Source organism: Copadichromis virginalis, linkage group LG16, assembly GCF_057382275.1.
Source record: "Copadichromis virginalis isolate Kocher_CV1m ecotype Utaka linkage group LG16, C_Virginalis_male_GT1.1, whole genome shotgun sequence".
Taxonomy (NCBI): Eukaryota; Metazoa; Chordata; class Actinopteri; order Cichliformes; family Cichlidae; genus Copadichromis; species Copadichromis virginalis.
In genome coordinates this window covers 1,037,434-1,056,462 of record NC_140633.1, presented here as the reverse complement: position 1 = coordinate 1,056,462, position 19,029 = coordinate 1,037,434, and the positions used below count along the sequence as shown (strand labels likewise).

Below are 19,029 nucleotides of genomic sequence, written 5' to 3'. Positions count from 1 at the left end.
ATGAGTTTTAGCCGAGAACGCAGCTAAAATGCTAGCATGCTAAGTTAGCCTGATTGCTAGCGGCTACTCGCGGCAGTCTTTTTTTAACAGCATGCACTCTTTTTTCCTTCGTCAGGAGAGGTGTACTGGCAGTCGCGTGACACACACAGATCAGACACATATTTCTGTGTTGCAGGTATGGAGATGTTCTTATGTTTTGGAGATGCTGTCTTTCAGTCATTGTTTTTATAAGTACAGTGTTGTACTGCCTGTTAGATGGCGGTTATTAATATAATTGTACTGAAGTATAATGTTTGAACTATAAGTACCAGAATATTGGGTCCTGGTTATTGAATTGTATTTATCTGACTGTTTATTTGTTTTTGAATTATTTTGTTTATTGTTCTTATAAGTTGTTTTTGATGTTTTTTTCAGTGACATATTATTTATTTTGTGCTTTTTGTTTTTGAGAGCTTAAGTTAATGTTTTAAAACAATTTGTTGTATTTGATTCATTATATTATTGTAGTGTTAATGAAGCTGCAGACACAGCTGCTTTCAGCATGGCCGGAGGAGAGGTGTACTGGCAGTCGCGTGACACACACAGATCAGACACATGTTTCTGTGTTGCAGATGTGCAGTAAAGAGCCAAAGACCCAGTACTGTCTCCTGCCTCTTACTTTCACGCCAGAACACAACGCAAGAACAACAGGCGTAACACATGAACGGGTTACACATACTGAGGTGAGTTGTTGAGGATATGTCGAGCTGTTGATAAGCACGGCTGTTTTTGTGCTCTTATATACTGTTAGCCTGTTTTGCTGGCGTTAGTGAAGCTGTTTTCAACTGGATGTAACATTGTTGAACTCTGATGATTAATGAATAAACTCTCGATGTGACGACGTGAGCATGTAATTGTAACCCTGTGTTCATTTAGTCGTTTGATACCGTTTAATATCCAGTACATCTATTGGGTGTTTTATAACATGCCCTGGAATCATTTTAAGTTTTACAATGCCGGTGATTTACGACTCTTTCGCGACAGTCAACTGTGGCGTAAACTCTGGCGGGTCTCAGAGCTAGCTTATGTGAGCCAGCAGTGACATCTATACATGCAGTAGCCTTAAAATACTGATTATTTATTCTCCTGCTAGGTAAGAATTTGTGTTTTATACGTTTATTGTCACATTGTGCGCCATGTTATTGTTTCGGTGAAATGAATTTCTACAATGGCGGACTTAGACAAAATAGTGTTACTGTTAATTTGACTCTCTGCAGTGTTTAAATGCTTACATATACACACACAGTTACTGTCCCGCCACACGTAGGACTCAGTTCTGCTTCTATGCCCCATCTTTGTTTACTCTTTCCCACCCAACAAGTGCATAAATAAGATGTTAAAAACGTCATCATCATATCAAACATGATCGATTTGGGGGGAGTTTGTTTGGCACATGCTGACTGCATCCTAATTATAACCAGAAGAGGAGGCGAGAGCAGAGAACGAGAGTGCAGCAGTTTGGTCAAAGGAACAGGTGAAGAAGAGGTGAGCATCCAAGAGACGAGCAAGAGGACAGTTTCAAAGCAGACATTATGGCACAATAAAAGCTGTAAGAGCAGAGATTCATTCATATCTTTACTATTTTTCTTTAGCTTCTACTCCCGCTGCTTACAATAAATCTGAGATAAAGAACAAACAAGAACAACTCACATGGCATTGATTGTTTAGTTCAGTGTCACTCTGTGATTGTTTGACATTTCATATAAATGTGACTCTAAAATATAGTCAATAATATTAAAAAGTTGCTGTTACTGAGTGAAACTTGAAGGATTATGATAAACTTCAGTTCTTACTGAATCTGTAACATTGCTTTTTTTTAAATTGTTAAATGACTTTTGTGTCACTGTGCACAGTGAAAAGCTCACCTGATGTAGTGGTGAGGCCATGTTCACCACTAGATGGAGACAACCTGGCACAGGTATTTTCTATACACTAAATTTCACACTGAAAAGCCTTGGTGGGAATTGTTGTTTCATAGAAAGTAAAGGAAAACGCTCATACTCTCTCCCGCACTCGATATATGATCCATTGTTGATCTGCACGCAGCTGTTGTCACAAATGTGGCACTCGCTTACGTCACTGTCATGAGACATTCTCGCAAAAAAAAAATCACGGTTTTAGTAACGCAGTGTTCCTACGGGAAAGTAACAGTAATCTAATTACCGTTTTTGCAATAGTAATCCCTTACTTTACTCGTTATTTGGAAAAAAGTAATCGGATTACAGTAACGCGTTACTGCCCATCTCTGGACGTCATCATCCCGTAAGCCAATTAGGTTGTCACTAGGGATGGGTATCGTTTAGGTTAGGTTAGCAGTGCTTAAACAATGGAAAAAACACAAACTTTGTCCAAAAACCTCTCATGTTTAGCTGTTTTCCACTTTTTCTTTTGTCATTTTAGCTTTTTTGGCCAGGATGAAGGGAGCATCTGCCATCAAACAAGAAGACAGCTGCATGTAACTACGACGGTGTTTGCTACTTCACCTTACATGCATTAATGTAATAACGTGGTTAGCCTACTCAACGTAAATTACACACGAACAACATTAAGCTCCTCGCCCAGAGAAGAACGGCTGCTGCTGCATCATCATCCGTCATCATTTCCGCTACACTGGCAGGGCTAGGGGCCAGGACTCTCGTCTTCGGGTTCTTGGGGGATGTTGCTAACTCCGGGTCTGATAACAGGCACCACAGCCGCAGTAGATGTGCTTGGTGTGAGGTCTTGCAGCAAGCTATCAAATATGGTGCATTTCTCGGCTTTTAAAAAAACGCTATGCGTCGCCAGGTTCGTCGTCAGATTCGAGATGTTACCTCCTTTGCACAGTATCACCTTAAAGCACTTGTTGCAGGCTGCTGAGTTTGCATCTTTTGCTGTGAAATACAGCCAGACTTTGACCGCTTCGCCTTGGGCATTTTTAATCTGTAGCTCTGCTCTAAAAGAACGTACGTACCTGGGCCCGCCTACTATCCTCGGAAAGGTAAAATGATTGGCTAGAATCCAAAGTGTATGATATCTCAGGGGAAAAAAAGCACCGAAATAAAGCACCGAAATGTGCGCTGCTTTTCGGTCTGTTTACTACCGTTTATGTCAGAACCAGTACCATAACGGCACCGGATACCGGTACCCATCCCTAGTTGTCACATGACATTTGTGGACCCCGGTATTTTTTTAGTTGGACAATTTATCAGTAAAGTTTCAATCTCTGACATTACCCCTAGACTAGACCGGCTGCACCACACAGACACTGCAAACCTCATCTCTGAAGAAAAACCACAAGAACAACATCCAAAAGAAAGAAAACATACCTTAGAAACATGCCGGGTTAGAGGAGACGGCAGCACTGCAGAGGTGAGGACAGGCATCTGTTTGAAATAGACAAAACAGTAAACATAGTCATACAGACTCAGAGACGCTTTCCATCCAATCTGTCTAAGTTTGAGCTGTTTTACAGTGAAGAATGGGCAAATAATTCAGTCTCTAGATGTGCAAAGCTGGTAGAGACGTACTCCAAAAGACCTGCAGGTGTAACTGGAGCAAAATGTGGCTCTATGAAGAGCAGGGGGTGAATAGAAAAGAATGACACACTTTTCCAAATTTCATTTGCTTAGAATTTTGACAACCATGTATTATTTTCATGCCACTTCACAATTATGTGCTACTTTGTGTTAATCTACCATTGAAACTGTCAATAAAAACATCTTTTGTTTGTGGTTGTAAGGTGACAAAATGTGCACAAGTTCAAGGACTATGAATGCTATTTCAAGGGACTGTAATGTTAAATCACCCCCCATGCACACATCAGTGCACATGCATGTACACATATGCAGAGTTACATTATCAAAGAAGCTAAAAAAACAAGCTCTGCTTTAACTTTTAACTAAAAAAAAGACTGCAAACTTTAGGAACAATATGGAATGAGTGATAATGTCATCATTCCATGAATTGAAAAAATTTGTTTCACCTTAAATCTTTTTTTCTTTTCTTAATTGCAAAAACTGTAAATTTGGCTCAAGGGGACCTGAAAGCCAGGAGACAATTTATTGACTTTGCCCACAATCTTATGAAGAAAAAGATTTCCATTAAATATTAATAGAGCAAAATCTCTCTCTCTTAAGTATTTGCACCTAACCACGTCCTAACCTAGCAGTCATATACAGCTATTAATTAATCCTGCATTTTTTTTGTCAAAGACATTTCTCACCATGAAATTACCCGATTCAAAACATGAACACTGTTAGCCTTTGCAGTAATTTCCATAGCTTAGTACTGCAAAATCAACAGTAAAAAACTCTAAAGGATGTTAGCAGTTTAGTACTGTAATTTGCATGTAATTGTGGGAAAATTCCATGAGATTACACTATTTTTACGGTAACTCACCGTACTCATGGAAACAGCTGTAAAATACAGCAAATGTAACAATTGGTGATGTTACTGAGATTATACTATTACACCATCTGGATTTCTGTTGTTTTCTACTGTAGATCTAAGAGTAATTACTTAAATCCTCATTCAGTTGTTTTTATTTGTTTGCTTCTTTTTTCTTGCTTTGTTTGTTGGGTTTTTTCCTTCCTGGTCTGAGGGATAGGGGTTCTAAGTGTTGTGGGTAGGGGATAAACTGCTGGAAGCAACTATAAGACATGTGAGTGTGTCATTAATCTGTATTCTGATATTTCAGTTTTAACAGTCACTGTGAAACTTGCTTGTTTGGCGTTTGACAATTCTGCGTGTATTTGCTTTTCTTTGTTGCTTCAACTCAATAAAAATATCTTTGAGAAAAAAAAATCCTCATTCAGAGTGTATTACTATAAAATGTGATTCACTGTGAAAGCAGTATAACATATAAACTACAATATACAGCATAATTTTTAACTTAAGGAGTAAGTTGCAGCCACACTAAAATTTAATTCCTTGAACTGAATGGAACCTCATATATTAATAAATGCATTTGTTTAGTCAAACAATGTGAAACATTAGTAATACTATTAATTAATAGTATACTTGTAAGGTTAGTATTGTGATAGAGTCGAGTATATTTAATTATACTCTTGTAGACATTATGACATTATGCTAGTACAATTATGGTGAACAAAAAGTACATCTAAAAGTTAATTTCAAGAATACTGTTATGTACTAAAACGGGGGCCAATATAGTCCCAAGAAGCATTATTAGTATACGTACTAGGTAAGATATACTTGGGAAATATAATTGAAGTATACTTATTTTTGTATGGCCAGCAACAAAAACTAATGGCTACATTTAGAGTAATGTTTAAAAATGACTTCATTTAGCAGGATGTTGCTTTTTTTCTCTTCTTATTCTTTCTTATACTGGACCTTCATTTGTTTTGTATAAGGTGGTACTTTTTAAGACACCTCTGCCTAACTACAGTGAACTGACCTAATAATATGCTCTGGTCGTCATTTTACACAAGGTGTCACATCCATGAAACCTACACCACTAACCAGCATCAGTCCTACAACTTCACTCTCAAAATTAATAAATTCTGGGACAAGCAGAAACTGTATTTTTAGCGGTGCATTTTGTTGCAGGCCAGACTGCTATTAAATGCTCTCCTAAAGAAATAATTCCTTTGTAGCACCACTTCGTCTTGGTTCAGAAGAGATGTCCTGATATACGTGATTGTTAGGTATTTTAGTACCATGGGAGCATTTACTGGATATTGTTTTATAGTGACATTATGCAGGAAAACTCTGTCATTCAATAAGGCCCCTTTGTTTTAGTTATTTTTCTCTTTGACCCAAGAATTGATGTGTGAGAATCACAGGCTGGTACAAGGTTGAAATACCACAGAGATCACTCCCTCAGCTACATTAGTTTCTTAATCTTTTAGGAGACGCCTGTTGAAGGCCAGATGGTTTGTTTCAGAATTCACTAATGAAAGAACTCTTTATTTCGTGCCTTGAAAATATGTCGCTGAGATAATCACAATTGTAGCTGAACTGATACACTATACAAAGGATGCTTCTTCACCCAAGGGCAGAAAGACGCTCCCTTATCTTGGTCTGTACTGGTTTAAACTGAGAATCTGCTGACTCATGAATTTGTCCCTCTATATAAACTGTTGTACTTGTGAATAAAGTTGAGTCAATTTGGGAAGACAACCTGAAGCAGTCTCTGTTTTCTTGTTCTCCCAAGCTGCTCCCGAGCTCGTACTAACACGCTGAATGGCATGCTTGAATATTACTTGAGAATATATTTGACTGTGTTACAGACTAAGGTACATTCTCTGCTGATAGACGTCCACGCCTCGGAGGAAGCCGATCCACGGATTAGGCCCTGGAAGCCGTTTCTTTCAATTTTGGTGTCAGAAGTGGGATCCTGACGAAGGTAGGCACTCGTCTTTTATTTTATAAGACTGTGTTATGCCTTTCTCAGTGATCCACATAGAAACGGGATACGCTGACGAGGCCTTCTTCAGTGGCCCACATAGTAACAAGTGGGATACGCTGAGGAGCCTTCTTTAGTGGCCCACATAGAAACACAGGAAGTTGCCTGTTGTTTTGTAAATTAAAGCAGAAAGGACACAGGAAGTTGCCTGTTGTCATAAACTAAGAAGTTGCTCACCAGCAGAAAGGACACAGGAAGTTGCCTGGGGTCATAAAACGAGAAGTTGCTCGTTAAAAAGTGAGAAGTTGCTCACTAAAAAGATAAAATTGCTAGCAAAAAATCAAGTAACCTCAGGTGTGCCACAGCAAAATAAAAACTAACTTAAATCCTTCAAGCGTCTAAACCCCTCTGGAAATCACTGACCATGGGTCAGAATAATTCAAAGACCTTAGACGGGTCCGATAAAAAATCAAAATTAACTGTAAAACCAGATACCACCACTTGGGTGGGCCTGATTATAGATATATATTATGTCAACGAATTCCAGGTGTGACTGAATCTCAGCTTATTGAAGAAGTAGAGGAACTAGACCCTAAAGATGACCAAGCAGCCAACACCACCTCGTTTTTGTGGATAAACGATGACAAAATCACAGCCTTTTTTCAAAATCTAAAGAAATTTCTGCTCACAATGTCTAGAGATAAAATCAAACGTTTCACACACTGCTGGACTAATGAGGCATGCACGCCTGAAGGAGGAAATGATCAGATTTTCATAACAACATTCTTAAACAATATTCATCCAGAATGTTCACAACTATTGAAGCTGACTGCCACTGATAATCTCTATGACATGAAGATAAAGAACTTTATCACACTTGTCAAAACAAAAGCTGGTGCAGATCTTTTCCCCAACAGCACGAAGGCTAAAAGTGTTAAGATGATGTTGAATTTTGATGTTGAAGGCTCAGAGGAAAGTGAAAAAATGATGTATGCAGGGGCCCCGCCCCCTCAACAAGCGCAGCAGGGAGATTTCAGAAGGAGAGATAGGAGTGGAGACGCATGTTTTTATTGTGGAAAAATAGGACACTGGAGGAGGGAATGCAAATCAGCAGCACGTAGGTCTCAACCACAAAACACAGGACCAGCTCCTGCCACTAGGCGTCAGCAGAGCTCTTCCAGACAAGGTAACTGGCAACGCAGACAGGAATCACATCAAAATAATGGCCCTTTTGCACTTAGGCAGCAACCTTATAATCCACATTTTAATCCCCACCCATATGATAACGAAAGACTGGACCGACAATAGGGAGGCCCAGGTGAAGACGAGGGACAGTGTGAAGCACTACACACGATGCTGCATTTGCAATTGTCCCGTAACACAGAAAGCTTGCCCACGTTAGATATAGAAATAGGTGAAAAGATTTATTCCTTTTTAGTTGACAGTGGAGCCACTAAAAGTTCACTGTCTGGAAAATTCTATAGTGGGCCTGTTTCCTCTGTGTGCATCAACACCATGGGAATAAACGGAACTCTAGTGCAATGCCCCAAAACTCATTCTCTAAAAACACGCTGGGGCCCAAAACCAGACGAAATTACATATCATCCATTCATAATTATTCCAAACTCGCCTGTGAATCTATTAGGCAGAGATTTAATGGCAAAAATGAACTTGTGTATTTCATTTAACACAAAGGGTGAAATGTTTGCAGACACTGATAACAGCTATGTTTTCTCTGCCCTATGCACCGACACCATGGAGAAGGAACAGCCTCTGTGTCAGCTGGACGCCTCAGCAGAGAATGAACTCAATATCCATCTGACTGGTACCCCACGTCACACACTGTGCCAAACACGTGTACAGACACCACTACCAGGTAACCCCATGCCTGGAAGCCACATATTTGTTTCTCTCACACTGTTCAACAACATGATAACTGCTCACACCAGTGAAGGCCAAACAGTGGTTTTGTCGCATAACTCAGACATAGGCTATGACATTACTGCACCATGTCGACACATAGATCTAACCTACCCCATACACTGTACTATCTTTGCTGTCACATTGCCAGCTGAATATCAAAACATGACATTATGGTCAAGAGGTGAGAATGATGTAGGATTTATCGACTGTACACCTTATCATGCTCAGCTGAAAAACAACAAGCCGGTATATGTCAAGCAATATCCCATTTCCGCTGAAAAAGCCGCAGCCTTAGACATCATCATAGGAGATTTATTGACAGCTGGAGTAATAAAGCCCACAGTATCTCCATATAACACTCCTGTCAATCCTGTGCCAAAGCCTAACAAACCTGGCGTATGGCGTTTCACACAAGACTTAAGGCAAATTAATGCAGTCATTATGCCTCTGCCACCTCTTGTCCCAGATGTTCCCAGCATACTGACATCTATTCCAGCAACAGCCACACATTTTACTGTGGTGGATTTGTGCTCCGCCTTTTTCTCAGTACCTGTGCATGAGGACACACAGCCGATATTTGCTTTTACACATAGAGATAAGCAGTACACATGGACTCGCTTACCCCAAGGCATGTTAGACAGCCCTGCGGCTTTCTCAATGGTGGTACGTGCTACCCTGGACGGCTTCATTCCTCCAGAGGGCTGTACCTTGATCCAGTACGTGGATGATCTCCTCCTCTGTGCTGAAAGTGAAAAACTATGTCAAACTGCCACACATATGCTACTCCAGCACCTCCAACAGACTGGCCACAAAGCATCAGCAAAGAAAATGCAGTACTGTCAGACTTCTGTTCAATATTTGGGATTTACACTGTCTCACGGACAACGTTCCATGACTACAGACAGGGTCAAAGCTGTGACCTCTGTCCCTAAGCCCACTACACAGAAGGAAATGCTGTCTTTCCTAGGCATGGTGAACTATTGCAGACAGTGGATACCAGACTGTTCTTTTCATGACCACATTCTGCGTGAATGCTGCAAAAAAGACAAGCCTCCTCGAATACTGTGGTCAACAGAAATGACTGCCTCTTTCAATGCATTACAGGGAGCGCTGACCTCTGCCCCTTGTTTGGGTCTGCCTGACTACCACTTACCGTTCCACCTGTACGTCACAGAGAACGGCACAACCTGTGCAGGCGTATTGGCCCAAGAGCATGGCTGTGGCTACTGTCCAGTAGCCTTCTACTCAAAGGTGCTGCCAGCAGTAGTTCAGGGGATGCCGGCCTGCCTGAGAGCAGTAGCAGCTTGCTCTATCATGATAAGGGACTGCGAGAAGCTCACACTCTCACATGACACTATTCTACACACCAATCACCAGGTCACGACCATTCTAGCAAACATAACTACACAACATATGACCGCACAACGTCGCTCAGGTTATGAAGCTACACTGACTTCAACAGCAAATCTCACTATAAAAGCAAGCAGCACACCCAATTCGCCAGCACACTTACTCATTCGTATGCTGTGTTCCTCTGACCGACAGGATGGTTCAGACGACCCTGACGATCATGATTGTATGACACGTATACAGGAATCCACAGCACCACGCCCAGACTTAGAGCAGACACCAATACCAGACTCAGTCATTGTTTATGTGGACGGGTCCTGTTCAAAACCAAATGACAACTCATTTCTTTGTGGCTATTCGGTGGTGACATTGCCTGACATCATACTAGAGGCTCACTCATTACCATTTCACTCAGCACAAAAAGCAGAGCTCATGGCTTTAATACGCACCTGTGAGTTACATGTGGATAAGCGGGTAACAATTTACACTGATAGCCGTTATGCATTCGGTGTGGTGCATGACTTTGGCACATTGTGGAGACAGAGAGGCTTCACATCTGCTGATGGAAAATCGATCGCTAATTCTGATCTTGTTCAAAGACTTTTGCAGGCTATACAGCTGCCATCGGCAATTGCAGTTGTTAAAACGAAGGGGCACAGCACGGCTGACACAGACGAAGCAGTGGGAAATGCTCTTGCAGACGTAACCGCGAAAGCAGCTGCTGCCTCACAGCAACCACCCAGAAAGGAAGTATTATCTTTGCCTTTACAGCTGCCACTTGTCGCACTCCCAGACTATTTAGAAACAAATGTTGACCTAAAATTCATACAAGAGCAAGCCTCTGCCTTAGATTACACTTACTGGGAAAGTAATGATTGTACCTTAGATAACAGAGACGGCTTATACAAAAACCTTGAGGGTTTGATTGCCCTCCCATCTTCACTACTGCCAATCCTTGTCCGCCATTTTCACGGTGTGAGTCATGTCGGACAAAGAGGGGTAATAGGAGCAATAAAATCAAGATTTGTAATCGAGAAAACATCACACGCAGTAAAACGCATATTAGCAACCTGTCTAACATGTGCACGAACTAATGTAGGTAGCTCAAAAGCAAAACATCAGCATTTACCACAACCAGATTTCCCATTTCATACATTACAAATTGATTTTACACACATGCCAGCACAAGGAAGCATCAAGTACTTACTGGTAATAGTGGACCAATTTAGTAAATGGGTAGAAGCTTATCCAACATCAAAAGAAACTGCAGAAGTAGTCTGTCAAAAGTTGTGCAATGAAATAATACCCAGATTTGGAATACCTCACCAAATTAACAGTGATAGAGGACCTTCATTCACATCAGAAGTAATTCAAAAGTGTGCTAAAACTCTAGGAATAGACTGGAAATATCATGTGCCATACCATCCTCAGAGTTCAGGAGTTGTAGAAAGAATGAATAGGACCATAAAAAAATCGCCTGACTAAAGCAATGATAGAAACAGGAATGACCTGGATCAAACTACTTCCTCAAATCCTCTGCGAGATTAGAATGACTCCATCCGCAGCAACCAAATTATCTCCATTTGAAATAATCATGGGAAGACCGTTTCCAACACCATGGTCAGCCTCCAGAGGGGCACCGCTATTGGAAGGGGACATAGACACTGCATTGTCTGACTATGTTCATAACCTGGTAGAAACACTGAATAATAACTATCAGAAAGTTTGTCTCTCTCAGCCTCTCCCTTCCACAGATCCAACCCATCCGTGGAAACCAGGAGATGCGGTGTTGGTGAAGTCGCTAAAACCAAGGGCACTCAGGGAGGCCGCGTGTTCCAGCCCCCAGACTGTACTTGCAGTGACGAGAACCAGCATCCTAACAGACGGACAACCTCAGTGGATTCATGCCAGCAGGGTTAAGACCAGCCCCACCAAACCACCTAAGGCGTCGGATCAAGTAGATGACGACTCAGGCGAGCCAGCGCCCGGATTCAATACACCTACACACGCACAATCACTGATTAACACACAACGCCTGAAAGAGCCAAGACTCAGAAAGCCCTTTGATCCCCCACCTGAACAACAACAAGGTACTCGAACATCCAGCAGGAACAGAAAGCCTAGAGTACCACACAATGTCTAACCTGATAAAGATAGACTCGTTTCATCCTGATAATGGAAAAAATGAAATGCCCATTGTCATCACACGACGCTTAGGTCTCTCGAACCTGGGACCAGGCCAGGAGACGACTGAAGAACTGTGTTTTTTTATATATTTAGATTATTAATCATATCTACTGCATTAACCTTAGGATTTTTATTTACTATTTTGTATTGTAAACTGCAACCCTGTTCACATTTCTACAAGCCACATTTTGCTGACAATACCTCATGCTCCACTTGGCAAGACACCCACCTAGTACAGCTACTTCAATGTATTTGCAATTAGCACAAATTGATCCTGAGGATGTGCCAGATGTTACCAATGATGATCCTGGTGTGTATATTGAACATTAGGCTGTGAACTATTACATTTTATGATTTGCTTTTTATATTATGTTATTACATTTGTGATTTTTCCTTTCTATTTGAGTTATTATTTTAAAAAAATAATAAAAGAGGGGAACTGTTAGGTATTTTAGTACCATGGGAGCATTTACTGGATATTGTTTTATAGTGACATTATGCAGGAAAACTCTGTCATTCAATAAGGCCCCTTTGTTTTAGTTATTGTTCTCTTTGACCCAAGAATTGATGTGTGAGAATCACAGGCTGGTACAAGGTTGAAATACCACAGAGATCACTCCCTCAGCTACATTAGTTTCTTAATCTTTTAGGAGACGCCTGTTGAAGGCCAGATGGTTTGTTTCAGAATTCACTAATGAAAGAACTCTTTATTTCGTGCCTTGAAAATATGTCGCTGAGATAATCACAATTGTAGCTGAACTGATACACTATACAAAGGATGCTTCTTCACCCAAGGGCAGAAAGACGCTCCCTTATCTTGGTCTGTACTGGTTTAAACTGAGAATCTGCTGACTCATGAATTTGTCCCTCTATATAAACTGTTGTACTTGTGAATAAAGTTGAGTCAATTTGGGAAGACAACCTGAAGCAGTCTCTGTTTTCTTGTTCTCCCAAGCTGCTCCCGAGCTCGTACTAACACGCTGAATGGCATGCTTGAATATTACTTGAGAATATATTTGACTGTGTTACAGACTAAGGTACATTCTCTGCTGATAGACGTCCACGCCTCGGAGGAAGCCGATCCACGGATTAGGCCCTGGAAGCCGTTTCCTTCAGTGATAATGTAACACATTATCACAGTTTAGCGCGTTGTGTTGTGTTGGATTGTTACGTTTTTAAAGCTTTGTAATGCGACAGGTGCGATAGCCGACACCACACTTTCACCTGACGTACAACGTGACGTATGACGCACACGTCGGGTATTCACTTTCAAAACAACACTGGGGATAGAAAATAGTGCTCGAGGTGGTTAATGCTCCTTTCGCTGGTTGCCAACCACCATTAAATAACAACAAGAAGAAAATATTGATCTGCTTCTCTTAGTTTTGCACGTTTAAGCCGCAATTCAGACTCAAAAAAAGCTGCAAAGCAGGAGAACGACATGGCCATCAAATATTCTGTGCCACAGATACAGTTCGCTGCAGCACAGAGTGATGATGAGACCGTTAACATGTGCAACTTAGAAGTAGTCAGAGGTAACTGGATGTTCAATCGGGTTAAATGCAAGGTTGATTGGATTATATCTGAAGATCGTATGCTATTCGTGGTAACTCTGCTAGACTCCAAATTGCTGCTCGTCCATGCGGGAGTATCTCAAAATTAAATGAAACCACTTAACACTTTTTCCCTAAAACGGACTGACATGGGACACATTCAAGTTGGATCGGAACCTGCTAATCAGTCTGAAGGTAAGTGTTTTTTTCACTTATTCGAGAGAAGTCCGAAATGCGTTCTTAGTACTGTTTGTTTTGACTTTTAAGCTACCCTACCAGGATATTTTCATTTAAAGACAAATTGTCAATATCTCTGAATGTGGAGACTCAAAAGACTAGTTAGGTAATTTGCCGATGGATTTATGAGACTTGATAGAAACTTGGACGTTTGCAACAGGTGAATCGGTGAACTACCGAGGTTGCGCCCAAATGCTTAAAGCTGTTAGCTGGTCAGTGTTTTCAGGTGTGCTTGTACTACCTGTACGGTGCGGAGTGCTGACTAAGTCATGTTAAACCCATTAAAGCGTCGAGCTCAAATATCTTTTCATTTTTGTGCACTGTTCTCTTGTTGGCACACATTTTCTGTTTATTGAAGCCTTTTGTGAATAATTTTGATCATGTAAAAACTGGGAATTGGTCCCTATTGACAATACTCTTATTTTTTGCATTGAATATGTCATTCAGGAAAGGTAATTGGTCACTGAAGTTTTTGCAACTGTGTATTTCTAAATTTTGTGGCTTCAGTGCACACAAATTTATATTGTTCAGTTTGCATGTTAAAAGCCTGCCAAGCACCCCAAGGCTGATTATGCTTGGTAAGAAGTCATTTATGACATAGAGCTGATTAGACCATATTAAAATTTCTGTTTGGCACAGGAGCTTTTCGTGGACACAGGTATCCAGTCTCTGTTTTGTTAGCTCAAATTTCTGTAATTTCCTTTATAAACCAAGGTTGTTGGACATGTGTCTCAGTGAATCCAGCAAAGTAACAATATCAAATTTCACATTACATATTACTGATCAACAGTAGTCTAGCTACACCAACAGCAGAAATACTGAAGTCAATACTGTAAAGTTTAACAGCAGCACAAACTATAAACTCCAAAATAACCATACAGTTGATTCACCTCCGGTACTTTAACTGGGCTGACTCTTTGTTAGGTGTGTTTAATGTGCAGAATAATTCCCAATTATGTACAATTATAATATGTTAAAATGGACTTATGTACATAAGGCCATTAATAATTAACTGTACGTAGGTATTTGCTTTATGACTATCTAGACAGTGTGAAGAAGTGAAGTATTGAAATTATTTTATGTTGCATAATGACAACATGTTGCCCCTATACATTTAAGGACAAAGTTCAATGACCGCCACCTGCTGGATGGTGAGTGCAGAGGGGCGTGTAATTGTTGAGCTGGACAAAGAGAACACCTGTGCTGATGCAATGTCAGTCTTCTTTGGTTCATTCTATGTATTGAACCTGGAATACCAGGAGTCAGCGGGTGCAAGGTTTTTTGTAAGGATAAACCCTGAAGAGGGAACAAAATGTACCTCCAAGGTTGGGACAAGCAGGAAGACTGGGACCACTGTGAAGCGAAAGGTTGTTCACATTAACCCTCATGTCACAACTTTCCTCCAGTGGCTTACTGAATTTGAGTGGAGAACTTCAAATTAGGGAAATTAGTACATTTCTTGTATAATTTAAGTGACCAATGTGTTGTTACCCATGTCTCCACAGATGATCCATGGCCCATGCTTTCTGGACATTTACACAAGACGAGCAACAATGAAGACAAGCTCTCTCGCCATCTTGCAAGACGCTGTCTCTGTCCAATAGGTTTTTTTGAGTGCAACAGTTTTGATTTTTTTCCCTTCTTTTACCCATCCATCCATCCATTCACTTCCGCTTATCCTTTTTCAGGGTCGCGGGGGGCGCTGGAGCCTATCCCAGCTGTCATAGGGCGAAAGGCGGGGTACACCCTGGACAGGTCGCCAGTCTGTCGCAGGGCCAACACACAGGGACAGACAACCATTCACACTCACATTCACTCGCACATTCACACCTAGTGGCAATTTGGATTATCCAATTAACCTATCCCCACAAGCTGCATGTCTTTGGACGGTGGGAGGAAGCCGGAGTACCCGGAGAGAACCCACGCAAACACGGGGAGAACATGCAAACTCCACACAGAAAGACCTGATGGTGGAATTGAACTCAGGACCTTCTTGCTGTGTGGCAACAGTGCTAACCTTCTTTTACCCGTTTGTTAAAAATTATTTCAGCTACTTACACTTTAATTGTCACATGTATTGGCTCACCCTACAAATCAATGAACTCAGTCCACAAAGCAAGATCAGGGTTCAGTGCAGGTCAGTCAAGTTCCTTCACACCACACACGCTCATCCATGTCCTTGTGGACCCTGTTTTGTGCAATGATTTGGTCGTGTGAGCCAGTATTTTGGACAAAGTGTATATAAAGGCAGACGTGTGGGGCTTGATATTATATCCATTACAATTCAGTTTGTTTGTATGGTGCCAACAAAATGAATGCCAAGGCACTTCACATTGTAGGTTTGAGACCCTACAAAATATAAGTAAGGAAACCCAACACTTGAGCATGTGTTGTCTGCCATGATATGGATATGACATAATATTGTTATTGTTTGTACAACCATCTGAGAAAATAATGGATTACATGGTTTAGTAAAAACAAGTGCTTCCTCAATGAAAATATGTTTTCAGTTCTTTTCAGTTTTTGATTTTGGAAATGTGTATTTCAGCAGGGAAGAATCAGAATTGAAATAAAGTGGTGTAAAGCACATGAATTATATTTTGTGTGTGTGTGTGTGTGTGTGTGTGTGTGTGTGTGTGTGTGTGTGTGTGTGTGTGTGTGTGTGTGTGTCCATCCATCCAATTTTTTTGGAACCCTCCAGTCTCTTACAGTATGTTACTGTTAACTGAAATTACGGTAAATTACGACCTTTTAAAAGAGTAAATGACCGCCTGTTAGGACACGGTGTCCTCTAGCAGAGATGAATATTTTTGGTACTGATGATGCGTACCAACGGTAAGTTACTGGTTAATATATTGCAGTTTATTACCTTGCAGCGGGCTTACAGTGACATACCGTGAATAAACGGTAGTATACCAATTTATTAATCACAGTATGATGTTACTTTGTTGACGTAATTTACGACATAACGACATAACGGTATCTCACTGACATAACTGTCGCCAGTGAGATACCGTAAAAAAGGCTACGGTGCGTTACCATAATTTGTCCAAGAGTATTATACCACACCAGCAAAAAACGGTATCATCCTGCAGAAAGGTAAGCTACCGTAACACGGCGTCACGGTATGACGCTGGCAGCAGTGACACCAGTATGTTACCGTAAAGTGGCGATGAAAAGTCTAACGGTGCAGATACACGGAGTAATCAGAAAAGTTTAGCATGAATCTGGACATTAGATTTAAGATTTAAGTTTTAAGCTTATCAGATATCACTTGTTAGAAGCTCCTTACCGTTTGAATAAATCTCTTCTCAATCTGCTGTCCTCTTCTGCTTGCATCTTTTTTTTTTTCATCTAACACTGACGTTATTTTTTCTCCGTGAAAAACACACCAACTCATCTTATCCCGGGGTGCCAGGAAGTCGAGCTGCGGATCTCAGCAGAAAACTTTTCAAACTGATTGCAGGTTGATCCAGGTATACATTTGAAACAGGTTCTCCTCGGTGACGTGACAGTCGGAACGCATCTGCGTAACCATGGTTACAGGGGGACGCTTTGGAACTCTGCTGCTCAGCAGCAAAATATTTCAGATCAATATGTAAATACTCCAACTCTAAAACCAAGTAATATAAATATGCTGCATATGTGTATAGTGCGTTCATGTGTGTGTGCGCTGCGTGGTGACGTAGGCGCGTGCATGTGTGCCCCGGTCACAGCTCCTTTCAGCATGGCCGGAGGTAAGTCACTGCCACTTTGCTCTCAGCTAATTAAAGTTTGTTCAGATCCCAAGCTGCAATGTGAATACAGCCAAACCGCCGCGTTTTTGTTTGTCATTAAGAGACTCATTCGGGATAAGTTTTGTGGAGGGCGGAGTTCACTAATATACGCTTATGAGTTTTAGCCGAGAACGCAGCTAAAATGCTAGCATGCTAAGTTAGCCTGATTGCTAGCGGCTACTCGCGGCAGTCTTTTTTTAACAGCATGCACTCTTTTTTCCTTCGTCAGGAGAGGTGTACTGGCAGTCGCGTGACACACACAGATCAGACACATATTTCTGTGTTGCAGGTATGGAGATGTTCTTATGTTTTGGAGATGCTGTCTTTCAGTCATTGTTTTTATAAGTACAGTGTTGTACTGCCTGTTAGATGGCGGTTATTAATATAATTGTACTGAAGTATAATGTTTGAACTATAAGTACCAGAATATTGGGTCCTGGTTATTGAATTGTATTTATCTGACTGTTTATTTGTTTTTGAATTATTTTGTTTATTGTTCTTATAAGTTGTTTTTGATGTTTTTTTCAGTGACATATTATTTATTTTGTGCTTTTTGTTTTTGAGAGCTTAAGTTAATGTTTTAAAACAATTTGTTGTATTTGATTCATTATATTATTGTAGTGTTAATGAAGCTGCAGACACAGCTGCTTTCAGCATGGCCGGAGGAGAGGTGTACTGGCAGTCGCGTGACACACACAGATCAGACACATGTTTCTGTGTTGCAGATGTGCAGTAAAGAGCCAAAGACCCAGTACTGTCTCCTGCCTCTTACTTTCACGCCAGAACACAACGCAAGAACAACAGGCGTAACACATGAACGGGTTACACATACTGAGGTGAGTTGTTGAGGATATGTCGAGCTGTTGATAAGCACGGCTGTTTTTGTGCTCTTATATACTGTTAGCCTGTTTTGCTGGCGTTAGTGAAGCTGTTTTCAACTGGATGTAACATTGTTGAACTCTGATGATTAATGAATAAACTCTCGATGTGACGACGTGAGCATGTAATTGTAACCCTGTGTTCATTTAGTCGTTTGATACCGTTTAATATCCAGTACATCTATTGGGTGTTTTATAACATGCCCTGGAATCATTTTAAGTTTTACAATGCCGGTGATTTACGACTCTTTCGCGACAGTCAACTGTGGCGTAAACTCTGGCGGGTCTCAGAGCTAGCTTATGTGAGCCAGCAGTGACATCTATACATGCAGTAGCCTTAAAATACTGATTATTTATTCTCCTGCTAGGTAAGAATTTGTGTTTTATACGTTTATTGTCACATTGTGCGCCATGTTATTGTTTCGGTGAAATGAATTTCTACAATGGCGGACTTAGACAAAATAGTGTTACTGTTAATTTGACTCTCTGCAGTGTTTAAATGCTTACATATACACACACAGTTACTGTCCCGCCACACGTAGGACTCAGTTCTGCTTCTATGCCCCATCTTTGTTTACTCTTTCCCACCCAACAAGTGCATAAATAAGATGTTAAAAACGTCATCATCATATCAAACATGATCGATTTGGGGGGAGTTTGTTTGGCACATGCTGACTGCATCCTAATTATAACCAGAAGAGGAGGCGAGAGCAGAGAACGAGAGTGCAGCAGTTTGG

The 19,029-nt window shown here is 40.9% G+C and overlaps 2 long non-coding RNA genes across 3 annotated transcripts; both read left to right on the top strand.

Annotated features, from left to right (window-relative positions):
- Window positions 1-404: 404 nt before the first annotated feature.
- Window positions 405-4,019, top strand: LOC146690032 (uncharacterized). 2 transcript variants are annotated; one of them, XR_014915535.1, is made up of 3 exons: window positions 405-1,524; window positions 1,893-1,957; window positions 2,440-4,019. It is a non-coding gene; the product is annotated as an uncharacterized LOC146690032 (long non-coding RNA). The 2 variants fall into 2 exon arrangements; XR_014915534.1 differs by lacking the exon at window positions 1,893-1,957 and having other exon boundaries at window positions 405-1,588.
- A 1,186-nt stretch (window positions 4,020-5,205) lies between these two features.
- LOC146690031 (uncharacterized) lies at window positions 5,206-10,386 on the top strand. Its single transcript, XR_014915533.1, has 2 exons — window positions 5,206-8,264; window positions 10,261-10,386. It is a non-coding gene; the product is annotated as an uncharacterized LOC146690031 (long non-coding RNA).
- Window positions 10,387-19,029: the final 8,643 nt, after the last annotated feature.